At 49.0% G+C, this 17,831-nt stretch overlaps 1 protein-coding gene across 1 annotated transcript in view; it reads left to right on the top strand.

The window, feature by feature from the left end:
* PTPRN2 (protein tyrosine phosphatase receptor type N2) overlaps window positions 1–17,831 on the top strand; it is a 693,051-nt gene that overhangs the window by 361,184 nt on the left and 314,036 nt on the right. The window lies entirely within an intron of this gene.

The raw sequence follows: 17,831 nt of genomic DNA on the forward strand, positions 1-17,831 counted from the left end.
ATATGAGGTCTGTTCTACTGGTTTCAAAGAAACACCTAACATGCTACTTGACAATATTACGACCCTAACAATAAATATTCAGGTCACGTTTGCTGTGTAAATTGTAGCCGTGCCTGTGAACTTGGGGCAGTGAAACAACAGCTGCGCGTGTGGTGACGTGTGACATGCGACCCGGGGACTGTCACTGAGACCACCTTATTTTCGTCTCCCACCAGCCCTGGGCACTTCGGGGGACAGTCCTCTGGTGCTGGGCCAGCCATGGGTCCGGCCCCCAGGGCTCCCTGGCGGCCCTGGAGCCTCCCCAGGCCTCCCACCCGCTCTGCACGCGGGAGTGGTAGGGTTGGGGAGGAAATGGCTCTTCTTGGCGGGGGGCTGTGATTCACAGGCAGGTGATTAAAATGGCATCTTTCCTATCTTCCTGAGCAGTTAGGGGAGCCTTGGAGGTTTCCTGCTGTGCTTTCTGTTTCGCAGTCCCAGGTCCTGGGTGGGTACGTCATGGAAATTACTTTTCTGAAAGGAAAAGAAAATGGACACCCACAGCGAGCATGTCAGCTCTGCCCCAGCTCGGGGATGGACTTGTAGGTCTTTTCCTCCACAGATGCTCGTTGCTGCTCAGATACGAATATTATTTAACGTCAAGTTGTACCACCTAGAAAAAAAGTCCATTTTCCTCTATGTCCTTGGACTTAATCTTAAGCTGGACCAGTACAGTGATATGGGAAGTTTGCTCTACAGAGAAATCTGAGTCTATTTATGTGTGATGGAAAATCTTACGAATAGCCCATAATATACTGTGGGAAAAATAAGTCTGAGCCGGCATCAGAAAACGGACGCTGTGATACACGGCCTGCTGGAGGCACATCGGGATTCTTGCTGAGAGAGCTGGGTGCTGGCAGGAGGAGGGGCCGTGGTCCGGTAAGGGAGCCCCGCCTCCCTGGGCGATGCGGCTCCTCCGTGGGGAACTGCCGACTCCTGGTCTGTTTATTCTCCTTCAAGGGTGCCGGTGTGGAAGATACAGAAAGTACTTTCCGACGCTTCCTAAATGAAGACCTTGAGGGGTCCTTTTATTCATTCTTAGTGCTTAGCTGTTCGCAGTGATTAAGCCGAGACACTGGAGACACCTGATTATCTGGAAACCACGCGACACTGATGGGCTGTGATCCGGGGTCCTCAGGCTCCTGGTCTAGCTTGGCCTCCGTCTCCGGCCTCTGCTCTCGGCCCACCCTCAGCTGACAGCTGAGCCTCCCTCGACGGGTATCTTCCAGGGAAAGTCGGGTCTGGCTTTTATTTTAGTTTCTGTGTGTTATGTAATGTGAGAAAACCTCGCAATGTGAACTGCGATTTCACCAGGACTGTGTGGAATGAAGGGCTGCAAGGTCTTCCTGACGGGCCCCGTGTCCTGCTTCCCCTGAACAGCTCAGCCTCCCACCCAAACTGTTCAGACGTGGCGGCCACCAAGGGCGCCAGCCCTGCGACCCCCGACTCCACACCCTCACGTGGGATCAGCTCCAGACCCTTCTTACTCGTTAGCACGACCCACCCTCTTCTTGTTGAAGGACGGGTCCTCTTGCGGTATTTTACTGTTGCTGTTTTTTTAATTTAACGTAACACTGCGTTTTGTTTCATTGTCCTTATCTTCAGGATCACCTTCTTGTAGCAACAACTGGTTTTCATTTACAATAGTGATATACACTTTTCCTATAATGCTAATTTATTCAATTAAAAAGTGAGACTGTAGGGACTTCCCCAGCGGTCCAGTGGTAAAGAATCTGCCTTACAATGCAGGGGATATGGGTTCGATCTCTGGTCAGGGAACTAAGATCCCACGTGCCGCGGGGCAGCTAAGCCCGCGCGCCACACTACTGAGCTCGCGCACCTCAACTAGAGCCCGCGTGCCGCAAACTACAGAGCCCACGCGCCCTGGAGTCTGCGCGCCACAACTAGAGAAGGGAAAAACCCACACGCCACAACTAGAGAGGAGCCCACACACTACAATGAAGAGCCCGCTCCACAGTGAGAGATCGACATGCCTCAACAAAGATCCCGCATGTCACAACTAAAACCCGACGCAGCCAGAAATAAAGTAAATAAGTCTTTAAATAAATAAAAAGCGAGACTTTAAGGGAATTCCCTGGCGGTCCAGTGGTTAAGACTCTGCTTCTACTGTAGGGGGCACGGGTTTGATCCCTGGTTGGGGAGATGGTACCCTGTGTGCCATGTGGCACCCCCAAAAAAGTGAGACTTTCAAAGACCTCCTGTACATAATAGCTCAGGTGGCTGGCGATAGGCCTGGGGAACAACGTCCACTCATTTATTGTAAACATGCGTCCAAGTCTTCCGAGTGCCCGTCAATGTGCCGTGACCACGGGCACCTCTGTGGGCCTCAGCCTCTGTGTCTCTAGAATGAAGAAATTGGACGAGCTGACCCCTTTGGCCTTTATCTGCTCCAAAGTTCCATGATTTTAAAGCTGTCCAAAGCTAACCGCCACCACTTGGCGGTTTTGCCTGAGGCCTCATGGTAGAAACTGCAAGCTGCTTACCAGGTGATAACTTATCAAATGGTTCGGGACTCTGCGGTGCCTCCTGCACGGCCTCCTGCCGCCCACCCCCACCCGTGTGATGGCCCAGGGCTGTGGATTAGAGCATCTCATAGCTCCTCAAGCTGAGAACCCGAGATGGTGTGGCCGAAGCCCCGCCCCCGACCCACCGCCTGCGTGGGGCCAGTGTACAAGGATTCTCGCCTTTCTCTTGTCAGTGCTGGAGTCAGTTGTCACATTTCAGCTCCAAATGCCCCAGGGAGGGCCTCATCCGAGGGTGGTTTCCGAGGAGCTTGGAAGAGGCTGGTCAGGAGTCATCCTCACGGATGGACCAGGTGGGGGTCTGGCTTGCTTTTCCTACTCTCAGTTTTTGGGCTGATGGCTTCTTACCGACACCTGTCCCAGCACTTTTCTGGCTTTGCAATATGCAGAAGACACACTTGCTGTGTCCCACACAGAAGAAAACATGTAAAAGAAAAGAAGAAGGATAGAGCCTTCAGGAGCACAGAGATGGGTCTGAGGGTGATTGAATCTTCAACACTACACATATTCCTTTCCAGCCGAGGGCTTCTACAGCATAACTGCATTTCTCATCTCTAATCACTAGTGCTACATGTCAGTATCTTTTATTTCTTTCCCATTCTGAGTGACACAGTGTGATATGTCTAATGGCAGCTAGAACAAATTCTGGTAATGAGGTCACCTTGGGCCTGTATTACTGTCTGACTGCTGTTTTCCATAGAAATTATTTATAAAAGCACCCCACGTGCTCAGAATAACTTCCTCTACATAAGTGTGGGTGTCGACAGGCAGATATGTTAAAACTTGCAAGATACAAATGGCTTGCTTTGGCCTCTCTAGTTTAGAGCTGTAAATTGGTCTGTAATGAGACAGCTTCTGCTTTCATCGCAAGGAAAGAGTGATTGGTTGTGATTAAGTTATTTAGTTTCCTTCAGACGCAGGCTTCTTATGCAGAACGTACTGAGTGGTTTAAGCGTAAATAGGGCCCAGGGCATCTTATTAATTTTTTAAAAGGGAGTTTTTAGTGAACATATACCACATTTCCAGAATTGTAGAAAGCATTGTCGTCGAGGTGGGTGTCCGGGAAGAGACAGAGGGAGGCCGTGGGGACCTGCGGAGATGGGCGAGACTTGGGGCGGAGAGGCGTGGACCTTTCAGCAAGGAGCGCGTCTCAGGCACGGGAGGGGCTGTGGACCAGGAACGAGCCTGGAGGACGTGGGGCAGGGGAAGCTGTGAGGGACCGTGACAGAGACCCCGAGGGCTCGAGCCGGGGAGCGGTGGAGCGGGGCTGGGGTGCTGAGTGCAGCCCAGACTTGAGAGTCACGAAGGCGGACGTGAGCACTGGACGTGCCGCATTGTTCCGCTGGGAGCTATCCCGGGCAGGTAGAGGGTATGCATCACACCGCTCTCGAGTGGGGGGAGACGGGCTGCAGCTAGACTGGGGGGAGGCCAGAGCCATGGAGAAGGGGTCAGGGGGACCCTGCTGCTTCCACCGGGTCACGTAGCGTGGGTGCTAGTGCTAATGAGGACAGCCCGTCTCCAGGGACCTGGGCTGCAGGCCAGAAACCCTGAGGGCCCAGCCCCTCCCTGCCGGGTCTGGGGGCTGTGTCCAGGGCCCCCCATGTGCACCCCAGGTTCTCAGACTCCCGGCCAGAGCGGGTGGCCTCTGTCACGTGGAGCTTAGGCTTGGGGGGCGTACCCAGATGCGGGTGATGCTCTTTTAGAGGAAGTCGTCCTCACCTGGGCACCACCTTCCGCATAACGAGGGAGCACGGGCTGTAATACAGACACGCGGTGCTGATGGCTGAACCCACGGCTTGCCTTTCTTTGTACTCGGCTACACAAGTGCCTGTAAATCCGCTCTGTGTTCTAATCTCGAGGGCCGCGCTGGCACCTGCTGGGCTAGCGACCTTTGCCGTGACCCGTGACGTTCCCAGTCGTCACAGGCAAACAGCCCATCCCGGTGCAGCAGTCACATGGAGATGATCAGGGCAGTGTTCAGCCCGTGTCTGTGTGCAGACACTCACATGTGTGGGCACCTCAGACCCGCACACACACACACACACACACACATACACACAAGCTCACAGGCTGGCTGCCTCTTGCTGGGTTGCAGGCCCCCTGGGGACCGTGTGGATGTGTGGCTGGAGGCCCTTTGCTCTAGTGAATGGGTGAAGAGGCACATCCTTCAAAACCATGTTTCAACCTCTGGCTGCGTCAGAGTCACCTGGAGGGTTTGTGAGAACAGTGATTACTCCTGCCTCTCCATCGTGATTCCTTAGGTTCAGGTGGGCCTGTAATTTGCACTTCTAACAATTCCCAGGTGACGCCTGGTCTAGGGGCTACACTTGGAGTACCTTTGCTTTAAGAAACCCGTGGAGAATTGCTTCAATTGGTAGGGGAGCTACAGTTACATCAACTTGAGGTATTCAGTTCATAACTGTGCCGTTCTGAATGTATTGTCAATTAATTAACTTGGACACAGATCACACGTAATAGCCAAAGGCAATTCTAGAGCAAGCCTTGCTTCTGCAATGGATATAGGTCCTGATAAGTTATGCAGCAATAGGATTTTAGAACATTGGATCATTAAGTCATTTGGTGTACTGATTTTTTTTAATTTGGTAAAACTGGATTATTAAAAAAGAAAGAAAGAAATGGAAGAACTCCCTAGTTAAATAAAGGGAAATTTTTCTTTTTTAAAAAAGAAAATTATTAGTTTTTAGAAAGAAGTTGTCATTTTTTAAAAATCTCCTCTTTTATCTGTGACTGGAGTCAGATTTTTTTCTGTTTTAAAGTTTGTGAGCTGGTTTTATCCCAGTGAGCTCCATCTGTACTGGAGTAGACGTCTGTCCACCACAGGAAGTTTCCCCGTTTTCCACCAGCACACCGCTGTCTCGGTGGTGCTCCCGGTACACCTCTGTCTGCAGGTCGTCCTCTGAGTCTGTGTGAAGACCAAGGAAAGGAGGGGCTCTTGCAGGGTCCGAGGTCACTGCTGGGCTAGAGCCGCTTTGTCCAGTGAACATTGGTGCATATCTGCTGCATGTTCCGGATGTAAACTTCTTGCCAGAGGACAGAAGGGGAGATTGGCGGTTGGGTCCATGCACCCCCGGCGTGCATGGGGGGCTGGGCTCAAATGGCCCTCCCTGACCCCACCAACCTCAGCATGTCTCTTCCTGCTTCTCAGGTCGGCTCCAGTTGTGGGAAGATCTTTGTCTGTGTTATTTGTACAGACTCAGAAATGACACCTCCTGCAGGTGAAGTCCTTGCAGAAGAGAATCTCTTCATTTTCCTTTCAACCCAAAAAGCCCAGTGTAGAAATTACTGTTTTTAAAACATCTCCTATTTTATCTATGATTGGAGTCAGATTTTTGTATGTTTTAAAAAGGTATTAGCTGGGACGCAGGGAATATTAATCGGTGTGAGCTCTCTCAGAGGTCCTCATCTTGGCACCAAGACCCGGCTCCACCCAACTGCCTGCAAGCTCCAGTGCTGGGTGTCTCAGGCCAAACAACCAGCAAGACAGGAACACAGCCCCACCCATCAACTAAAATGAGATGACAGAGGAATATGTTACAGAAAGGAGCAAGGTAAAAACCTACAAGACCAAATAAATGAAGAGGAAATAGGCAATTCACCTGAAAAAGAATTCAGAGTAATGATAGTAAAGATGATCCAAAATCTCAGAAATAGAACGGAGGCATGGATCGAGAAAATACACAAAATGTTTAACAAGGACCTAGAAGAACTAAAGAACAAACAGTGATGAACAACACGATAACTGAAATGAAAAATACACTAGAAGGAATGAATAGCAGAATAACTGAGGCAAAGAACGGATAAGTGAGCTGGAAGAAAGAATGGTGGAAATAACTGTCGAGGAGCAGGATAAAGAAAAAGGAAAGAAAAGCAGTGAGGACCGTCTCAGAGACCTCTGGGGCAACATTAAACAGCATTTGATTATAGGGGCCCCAGATGAAGAAGAGAAAGAGAAAGGGTCTGAGAAAATATTTGAAGAGATTATAGTTGAAAACTTCCCTAACATGGGAAAGGAAATAGCCACCCAAATCCAGGAAACACAGAAAGTCCCATACAGGATAAACCCAAGGAGAAACATGGTGAGGCACATATTAATCAAACTAACAAAAATTAAATTCAAAGAAAAAATATTAAAAGCAGAAAGGGAAAAGCAACAAATAACATACAAGGGAATCCCCATAAGGTTATCAGCTGATTTTTCAGCGGAAACTCTGCAGGCAAGAAGGGAGTGGCACGGGCTTCCCTGGTGGCGCAGTGGTTGAGAGTCTGCCTGCCGATGTGGGGGACATGGGTTCGTGACCCGGTCCGGGAAGATTCCACATGCCGCGGAGCAGCTGGGCCCGTGAGCCATGGCCGCTGAGCCTGTGTGTCCGGAGCCTGTGCTCCACAATGGGAGAGGCCACGGCAGTGAGAGGCCCGCGTACTGCAAAAAAAAAAAAGAAGGGAGTGGCAGGATATATTTAAAGTGGTGAAAGGGAAGAATCTACAACCAAGATTACTATACTCAGCAAGGATATCATTCAGATTCAACAGAGAAGTCAAAAGCTTTACAGGCAAGCAAAAGCTAAGAGAATTCAGCACCACCACCAAACCAGCTTTACAGCAAATCTGAAGGAGCTCCTCTGGGTGGGAAACATAAGAGAAGAAAAAGACCTACAGAAACAATTAAGAAAATGGTAATAGCAACATACATATTGATAACTACCTTAAATGTAAATGGATTAAATGCTCCAACCAAAAGACACAGACTGGCGGAATGGATACAAAAACAAGATCCATGTATATGCTGTCTATGAGAGACCCACTTCAGACCTAGGGACCCATACAGACTGAAAGTGAGGGGGTGGAAAAAGATATTCCATGCAAATGGAAATCAAAAGAAAGCTGGAGTAGCAATTCTCATATCAGACAAGATAGACTTAAAAATAAAGACTATTACAAAAGGCAAAGAAGGACACTACATAATGATCAAGGGATCAATCCAAGAAGAAGATACGACAATTGTAAATATTTATGCACCCAACATAAGAGCACCTCAATACATAAGGCAAATGCTAACAGCCATAAAAGGGGAAATCAACAGTAACACAATACTAGTGGGGACTTTAACACCCCACTTACACCAATGGACAGAGCATCCAGACAGAAAACTAATAAGGAAACAAACTTTAACTGACACATTAGACCAGATAAACTTAACTGATATCTATAGGACATTCCATACGAAAGCAGCAGAATACACTTTCTTCTCAAGTGCACACAAAACATTCTCCTGGATAGATCACATCTGGGGTTACAAATCAAGCCTTGGTAAATTTAAGAAAATTAAAATTGTATCAAGCATCTTTTCTGACCACAAATGCTATGAGATTAGAAATCAATTACAGGAAAAAAAAACCTGTAAAGAACACAACACATGGAGGCTAAACAATATGCTACTAAATAACCAAGAGATCACTGAAGAAATCAAAGAGAATATCAAAAAATACCTGGAAACAAATGACAATGAAAACACGATGACCCAAAACCTATGGGATGCAGCAAAAGCAGTTCTAAGAGGGAAGTTTATAGCAATACAATCCTACCTCAGGAAACAAGCAAAATCTCAAATAAACAACCTAACCTTACACCTAAAGCAACTAGAGAAAGAATACCAAACAAGTCCCACATCTAGTAGAAGGAAATAAATCATAAAATTCAGAGTGGAAATAAATGAAATAGAAATGAAGATAATAATAGCAAAGATCAATGAAACTCAAAGCTGGTTCTTTGAGAAGATAAGCAAAATTGATAAACCTTTAGCCAAGCTCACCAAGAAAAAAAAAGGAGAGGATTCAAATCAATAAAACTAGAAATGAAAAAGGAGAAATTAAAACTGACACTGCAGAAATACAAAGGATCATAAGAGACTACTACAAGCAACTATATGCCAATAAAATGGACAACCTAGAAGAAATGGACAAATTCTTAGAAAGGTATAACCTTCCAAGACTGAACCAGGAAGAAATAGAAAATATGAACAGACCAATCACAAGTAATGAAATTGAAACTGTGATTAATAATCTTCCAACAAACAAAAGTCCAGGACCAGATGGCTTCACAGGCAAATTCTATCAAACATTTAGAGAAGAACTAACACCCATCCTTCTCAAACTCTTCCAAAAAATTGCAGAGGAAGGAACACTCCTATACTCATTCTATGAGGCCACCATCACCCTGATACCAAAACCAGACAAAGATACTACAAAAAAAAGAAAATTATAGACCAATATCACTGATGAACATAGACAAAAATCCTCAACAAAATACTAGCAAACAGAGTCCAACAACACATTAAAAGGATCATACACCATGATCAAGTGGGATTTATCCCAGGGATGCAAGGATTTTTCAATATACGCAGATCAATCGATGTGATACAGCACATTAACAAACTGAAGAATAAAAAGCATACGATCATCTGAATAGATGCAGAAAAAGCTTTTGACAAAATTCAACACCCATTTATGATAAAAACTCTCCAGAAAGTGGGCATAGAGAGAACCTACCTCAACATAATAAAGGCCATATAGCATATATGACAAAACCACAGCAAACATCATTCTTAATGGGGAAAACTGAAAGCATTTCCTCCAAGATCGGGAGCAAGACAAGGATGTCTACTCCCGCCACTATTATTCAACGTAGTTTTGGAAGTCCTAGCCATGGCAATCAGAGAAGAAAAAGAAATAAAAGGAATACAAATTGGAAAAGAAGAAGTAAAACTGTCACTATTTGCGGATGACATGATACTATACATATAAACTCCTAAAGATGGCACCAGAAAACTACTGGTGCTAATCAATGAATTTGGTAAGGTTGCAGAATACAAAATTAATGCACAGAAATCTCTTGCATTGCTATACACTAGCAGCAAAAGATCAGAAAGAGAAATTAAGGAAACAATCCCATTTACCATTGCAAAAAAAAGAATAAAATACCTAGGAATAAATCTACTTAAGGAGGCAAAAGACCTGTACTCAGAAAACTATAAGATATGATGAAATTAATCAAAGATGACACAAACAGATGGAGAGATATACCATGTTCTTGGATTGGAAGAATCAATATTGTGAAAATGACTATATTACCCAAGGCAATCTACAGATTCAATGCAATCCCTATCAAATTACCAATGGCATTTCTCCAAGAAGTAGAACAAAAATTTTACACTTTTATGGAAACACAAAAGACTCCGAATAGCCAAATCAATATTAAGAAAGAAAAACAGAGCAGGAGGAATCAGGCTTACTGACTTCAGTATATACTACAAAGCTACAGTAATCAAGACAGTGTGGTACTGGCAGAAAAACAGAAATATAGATCGATGGAGCAGCATAGAAAGCCCAGAGGTAAACCCACATACCTATGGTCAACTAATCTATGACAAAGGAGGCAAGAATATACAGTGGAGTAAAGACAATCTCTTCAATAAGTGGTGCTGGGAAGACTGGACAGGTACATGTAAAAGAATGAAATTAGAACACTCCCTAACACCATACACAAAAATAAACTCAAAATGGATTAAAGACCTAAATGTAAGCCCGGACACTATAAAACTCTTAGAGGAAAACTCTTTGCCATAAATCACAGCAAGATCTTTTTGACCCACCTCCTAGAGTAATGAAAATAAAAACAGAAATAAACAAATGGGACCTACTGAAACTTAAAAACTTTTGCCCAGCAAAGGAAACCATAAACAAGATGAAACGACAACCCTCAGAATGGGAGAAAATATTTGCAAATGAAGCAACTGACAAGGGATTAATCTCCAAAATATACAAACAGCTCATACAGCTCAATATCAAAAAAACAAACAACCCAATCAAAAAGTGGGTGGAAGACCTAAATAGACATTTCTCCAAAGAAGACATACAGATGGCCAAGAGGCACATGAAAAGATGCTCAACATCACTAATCATTAGAGAAACGCAAATCAAAACTACAATGAGGTATCACCTCACACCGGTCAGAGTGGCCATCATCAAAAAATCTACAAACAGTAAATGCTGGAGAGGGTGTGGAGAAAAGGGAACCCTTTTGAACTGTTGGTGGGAATGTAAACTGGTACAGCCACTGTGGAGAACAGTATGGAGGTTCCTTAAAAAACTAAAAATAGAATTACCACCTGACCCAGCAATCCCACTCCTGGGCATATACCCAGAGAAAACCATAATTCAAAAAGATACATGCACCCCAATGTTCACTGCAGGACATGGAAGCCACCTAAATGTTCATCAACAGAGGAATGGATAAAGAAGATGTGGTCCATATATACAATGGAATACTACTCAGCTATAAAAAGGAACAAAAGTGGGTCATTTGTAGAGACCTGGATGGACCTAGAGAGTGTCATACAGAGTGAAGTAAGTCAGAAAGAGAAAAACAAATATCGTATATTAACGCATATATGTGGAATCTAGAAAAATAGTACAGATGAACCTATTTGCAAAGCAGAAATAGACACAAACGTAGAGAACAAATGTATGGACACCAAGGAGGGGAAGAGGGGGTGGGATGATTTGGGAGATTGGGATCGAGATGTATACACTACTGTGTATAAAACAGATAACTAATGAGAACCTACTGTATAGCACAGGGAACTCTACACAATGCTCTGTGGTGACCTAAACGGGAAGGAAATCCGAAAAGGAGGGCATATATTATACGTATAGCTGATTCACTTTGCTGTACAGCAGAAACTAACACAACACTGTAAAGCAACTATACTCCAATAAAAAAAAATTTTTTTTTAACGTATTAGCTGGTTTGTTAACCTCAGAAAAGTGGATGCTGGTCAGTTGTGCCACTGCCTGGCTCTCAGCTACCCACGTGGAGGGGAGGCCGCCTGTCTCTCGGGGTCACTGTAGGCTCAGTGCTGACCCTCGCACACAACAGAAGAGCTGCTCAGGTCTAGGAGTCTCCCTTCCCCCTCTGCAAAGAGCTAGGGTAGTTTAATTTGGCCTTTGAGAAAACGACTGCATTTCTAAGATTTTTGAAGAATATTCTTCCCTGGAATAAAAAGAGTGTGTGGTTTAAGAACTTTCCTACCCAGGGGCAGAGATACTGGATAACTGTCAGTGTCCAGCTTCGCCCACTGGTCTAAGAGTCACGGACTGCGGAAAAGGAATACCCTGATCACCGTGTTACCAAGTGCCTTCTTTTGCAGGAAGATCTCAGTGATGTGCTGATACACTCATCATTTTCAACACTGCTGAATTTTTACCAGGTTATCAAAACGTGATGGCCATTGAACTTTAATGAGAGTAGGGTATGTTACAAAGGCTAAGGAATGTTCAACAGTGACCTTTACAACCCTTTCTAGAAGCTTTTTTTCATTCATTAAGGAATATACTGTATTGGTTATCTGATGCTGTATAATGAGTTATCCCACACTTGCCAGCTTAAAACAAGCATTTATTATCTCACAGAGATCATTTCTGTGGCCAGAAATCCGGGAGCTGCTAAGCCAGATGAGTCTGGCTCAGAGCCTCTTAGGAGACTGTCATCAAGCTGCGGGCCTAGGCTGGAGTCTCCCCTGAGGGCTTGACCGGGGCTGAGGATCTCCTTCCGAAACGCCACCTTCACACACCTGCTGGCCGAAGGCCATGGTTCCTCACCGCACGAGCCTCTCCAGAGGGATGCCCATGGCAGGGCAGCCAGCTGCCCCAGCTACAGGAAGCCCAGCGCCTCTTACGACCCAGTCTCTTCCGTTTTATTCTATTCATTGGACGTGAGGTTTTAAGTCCAGGTCACCCCCACTGTTGGGGTGCACTGGGGACTCGGGAAGGAATAAGCCCAAGCACACGTGGTCCATTTTCTGGCTGTAGCAGCATCCTAGCTGGGTAAGCTTGAGCAAGCCACCGTGCTTCCCCGACCATCAGGCCCCTTTGTGCATAATAGAGCAGAGACATCCTGCCTCACCGGGCGCCCGTGCAGATCAGAGTGTCTCAGAGTACGGAGCCAGGCCCACCCTGAGGCTCTGTCCCTAGTGGCTGTGCTGCAGGGGCATGGAGAAAGCACCATGGCGTTCCGCAGAGCAAGCGTTGACCTCATCAGGTATGGAACACTGCTTTGTGCCCTGAGAGAAGTGGGAGGGAAGGGCAGGAGGACATATTTGAAGAAGGAGTAAGAAAGTGTGTGGTTCCGGAGGGAATCCGGGAAGGCTGAAGAATTCTCTCCTGTGTCACAAAGCGTCAGTCCTTGAAAATGTATGAGGTGTGATCAGCCTTGAGAGAAGGTTAGCTCCGGTTTCTGTTTTTCTGGGTTTGTGACTTTGAGGCGTTTGTTCAAGTTGCCAAAATTAATACCTTCCCGTTATTCTCACAAACGTTGTAGCTGTGGGCCTGAAGGAACCGCTGCCTTGCCGGGAACTAAGACGCACGGGAGCTCAAAGCCTTCTGGGAGTGAAGGACTCGGGGCGCCAACCAGCATTTTCCCCGATGGTCCGTGATTTCTCTTCGTTGGGGAAGGATTTTGATCTGTATTATCTAGGAGGAGAGGCTTGGCCCCTGAAAAGGAAGGTCAAGAAAAGTGTGAACATAACGGGTTATCGTCCCGTGCACCCCCGACGCGGACCGACGGCGCGAGCCTTTCCCAGCCGAGCTGGTTGAGGATCGGGCAGGGAAAGCGTGGAGCCTCCTGAGAGGGGAGACGTGACCAGACAGAAGCAGGAAGCCCCCCTGCAGCCTCCCGCGGCATCCCGTCCGCCCTGTTCTCCCAAACGGTGGTAACAATGAAAACCCACCGGAAGCACCATTCACCTCTTCTTAAAAACCTGTCCGGGTCCGCCCACCAGTCACCTCCTCGTCAGAGCCGCGGCAGAGCTTCCGGGCGAGGTCGTTTTCGCTTTGCGCCCATGGCGGCCACGGGGATCTCTAGAGCACGAGCAGCTCACGTGCTGTCCTCCTGAGATGCAGCCGGGACCCCACACCTCATGCCCACACCTGCCTCCCCCTCCCCCGCCCTGAGGGCCCTGAGCCCTGTCACTGACGCGTCAGCCCCAGAGCCCCTCGGCAGGCCTTTCCTGGCTCCCGTGTCTCAAACAGGCCCCCGGTCCCGCTCATCAACCCCCGCGCTCGGTTCAGAGCCGTGTCGGGATCTGAAATTATCTCGTTCAGTTACTGATCTGCTCTCTGACGATCAGGGGTGCTGTTGACGGGGAGTTCGGTGCCACCCGCCCACGGGGTCCCCCTGCCGTCGCAGCTGATTAGTCCACGGATGAATTAGGTGCCAGGACTGTGGCCTCTGGTTCATGTCCTTGAATCTGTTTCATTTTCCGTAACTGCTAACCGTTTTTGATCGAAAGTATTGCTGTTAGTAATTATATATGCCTTTGAAATTTGGTGAAATCTGTAACAGTTCATAACGTGTCAGTGACCTTTGTTAATGACCTCTGATTTGATTCAACTCACTTTTCTTACCCTAAGTCTGGCTTTGGTGACTCTGGCGCTTAAGCAGAAACAGTTATATTATTTGCTGACTTTGTAAAATGCTCCCCACGACCATGCAGTTTAATATAAAGTAGGTAAAATGAGCTTAGATGCCTTTAAAAACAAAAGATTAGTTATTATTAATTACATCTTAACATTTTATCTTAATTATCTGATGTAAGAATATTTAGCTCAGTTCAGTACACATTTATCAAGTGCTTGAGTTGTATTCGGGGCATCGCTTAGACGGTCCGGAAGACACGGGGCAGAGGAAACAGGTCCCGGGCGCTGTAAGGAAGTGACAGTACGTGCACGACGGACCCAGGGGAAGGCAGGGTTTGTAGCGTGCTGTGGAGGTGCCACCAGCACTGAACACTGACTCCCGGCCGGGGCTCCCCGGAGACCTGGGAGGAGAAGGTGGCCACTGGGGAGACCGTGAGGGCGGAGACGTGGACGAGGGGACTAGACAGCACGGCGCTCGGAGACTGGAAGCCGCCCGCTTGTGGTGGGGCGCGTGCGGGGACATTGAGGAGAGGCTGGAAGGGGAGGCCGTGACTCCCGGGCTGTGCAGTTCATACCTAAGTGGTAGGGGCACCTACCAGGAGGTCAGGAGGTGAGGCTTCATCCCCCCACCGCCCTGCCAGCCTCAGATGGCCAGGCTGATGGAGGCTCAGGCCATCCAGGGGCCCCCGCCACCGAGCCCCACGTCTGGGCCTCTGCCTGTGCCCTCTGATGTCTCACATCAGCCCAGGAGCACCTCCCCGGAGCCTGTCCCTGCTTCCCTGCCCTGTCGTGTGCATCTGCTCTACCGCGGCTCTGATGCCCTGCGTGGTGCGCTCAGGCCTCTGGCGTCTTTGTCTCCGTCTTGTCTGTGAACCCCTCTGGACAGGAGCCATCTCAGCATTGCTGGTACGCAGGCACACGCCAGGCACCGGGACATTGGAAAGAAGGGCAGTGGAAATGGGTGAATTCAGATGAAAGAGGCACAGAGAGTTTCTGTTCTGAGGCCTTGGAGCTGCATATGGCCCTCAGAGGGGAGGCCTGGGCCTGCACTGCCGAGTGGGCACTCAAAGAGGGCGGGGGCTCGGGAGCGGACAGGGGAGGAGGTGCTCGGAAGTGGTGGTGGACACGGTGGGCAGGACGGGGTCGGGGGAGTGCCAAAGCCCGGGGGACAAGACGCCGAGTCAAGGACCCGGGAGTTGGGGGAGCGCAGAGCTGGTGAGGAGCCCCAGGGCGGAGGGCGTCTGGCTGGTGGAGGGTGGGGGGAATGTCCAGGCTGCATCTGCCTGCACGCGGCCCCCGACCCCGGCTCGCCCGCCAGCCCCGTGGAGGCTGCGTGTTTCCGGAGCCTTTCAGGCCGTTGCAGGGCCGGGCGCCCTGGGTTTCCTCCGTCAGATGTGCCTACTCCTTCTTCTGTCCCCCCAGGGCCTGCCTCCCAGCAGGTGGGAACGAATGAAAGGGGCTCTCACAGTCAGGACGCCTAGGCACCCGCAGGCCCGCCCCTGCCGGCCAGGTGCTCCCCTGTCCCCCAGTCCAGGGGCCCCGCCCGCCTGGGCACCGACGCTCCCCAGGACCTTCATCATCAGACAGCCGGGTCCCGGCAAGCTCTGCCCGCCCTTCCCAATCCCCTGGGGTCGAGGTCCCGCCCAAAGGAGCCAGATCTCTGGCGGCTGAAACCAAACGTCCCTCTCGCGTCGCGGCGTCTGAGGGCAGTGCCGACTGGGGGGCGTCCCGACTCTCTGCCCGCAAAGGGCTTCGTCCTCGGACCTTTGCTCCATCGCCAAAGCAGACGCCCCGGGTCCTGCCACCTCACGGAGGTCGGCCGCGCAGGCCCAGGGCCCACTCCCCAGGGCGGCCTCGGGGACCCGCCCGCAGATCGGGGCCGAGGTTGGCCGCACTGGGCCTGTCTCTGGGGCATGCCCACCGGAAGACCCTTGGGCGGTCGAGGCTTCCCGTGAAGCCGGGGCGCTGGGCTCCAACGTAAAGAGCGGCCTCCGGAGGGATCTCGTCATGCGTGTGTCCGTCAGCAATCGTTCACAGAGAAGCTGGCCAGAGACGCTTAGTGCAGCTGGCAAGTGAGCCCTCCGGAATACCCTTCCGGTTTCTGTTCTTCATCATCGTTTCAAAACAAACTGTTTTATCTTTGTTTTCTTTTTTTATTTTCCATTGGCATTAAAAATAAATACAGATTTGAAAAACCTTACAACGCTTTTTATCGTCTTATACACTTGCACCTGCCCATGACCTGGAAGCTGGGCATTCGATATTTAAGGAAACCGTTGTAGCTTTGAGTGAGACCCAGGGGCAGCCTCCCAGCAGCCTCGGCTGTTGCAAACCGGTTGCTCGTTAAGGAATAAGTGGTGCCTAACGGTTATTACATCTCTCACGGGGACCCCGGCCCCGTGCAAGTCTTCTCTGTAAGGCCTATGGTTATTTTGTAAAGTTTCTAAATGATGTTCAGCCTCCCACCTTATCTGCAGGGGAATGGTTCCTAGAGCCCCTGTGGATGCCTGAGACAGATGGTGGTACCTACCCCACATATACTATGTTTCTCCTGTGTGCACACCTGTGACACAGTTTAATTTGTAAAATAGGCACAGCAAGGGTTTAACAGCAATAACTAGATACGTGTGTCCATCCTATCGGCCCATCAGCCAAAGGAGGCCAGGCAGGGCGGTCGTGTTGGAAGCCCCCTCCCACTCCTTGACCCCAAAGCAGGTTTGGGGCTCGGGCATCCATCCCACTCTGCTGCCCGGGGTACAGCTCTGCGGGGCCCCCGTTCTCATGCTATGACATCCCAGGGGTTCCCCCAGAGGGACCACAGCCTCCCTCTGCTGTCTGGAAGGTATCGGCCTATTCTCGTCCTGGGTGTTTGTCAGGCGGCTCCGGGTTCGCCCTCTAAGATCTGGGGCATGACTCGCTGGAGGGCGGGGGGGAATGTATTCCCGGTGCTGAGGGTCTGTCACCCCTAAAGAGATGCGCATATGAAAGAGGCGCGTAGAACCAGCAGAAAAAAGAAATGGGATGATCGATGTGGCTTCTGACACGGCTTTCGTGAGGGCTGTGGCTGCCGTTTGCTGGGGACCCTCTCGTGATGATGCCTCCGCACTGCAGCTGTGCGGCCCCGTGATACGCTCCTCTCTGCGCCTCGACAGCCAAACGCCCGTCATTGGGGAAAATCTTGCTCCTGAATGAGGTGCCATGTGCAATTTTTCCCCTGGAAATTGAACACTTACCTTAAGTGGTAAAAAGGTGTTTTCTGTACCTTGATATAAGTTCGCATATAAATCCCTGTCTTCGTGTATATCATTCACGTCCGCTGAGGGTGTGTCTTTGTGAATCATCCCCTTTTATTTCACTGGAGGGTTTACTACACATTTTTAAACTGCTTCTGTACATAAGAAGTTAATAAATTAAAGTCCGGGAAAAGGTGTTTTCAGTCTACACCCCCCTTGGGGAGTTCAGTCCCAGCAGCCAGCGTGGCCGCAGGTGGTGGAGCCTGGGCCACCTTGCCGAGGCTTTCCTCACCAGACGCCAATAGGGTGTGTGTCTCTTTTCTCCCTGGTTTTCTTCTTTATTGGCTCGGGATTTGTGTCTTAATCAAAGTGTACAAGAAACACGCTTAATCGTAAGGCATGGTGATACTTTTACAAGATGCTCCCGTTAATTAATGCGGGATTGCTGTGGAATGTTGCAGGAGTGCCTGCGATTTTCCATTTACACCAAGTGAGTTTGCTGTGATTAATGTTATCATAGAAAATAC

Source organism: Phocoena sinus, chromosome 9 (assembly GCF_008692025.1).
Source record: "Phocoena sinus isolate mPhoSin1 chromosome 9, mPhoSin1.pri, whole genome shotgun sequence".
NCBI lineage: Eukaryota > Metazoa > Chordata > Mammalia > Artiodactyla > Phocoenidae > Phocoena > Phocoena sinus.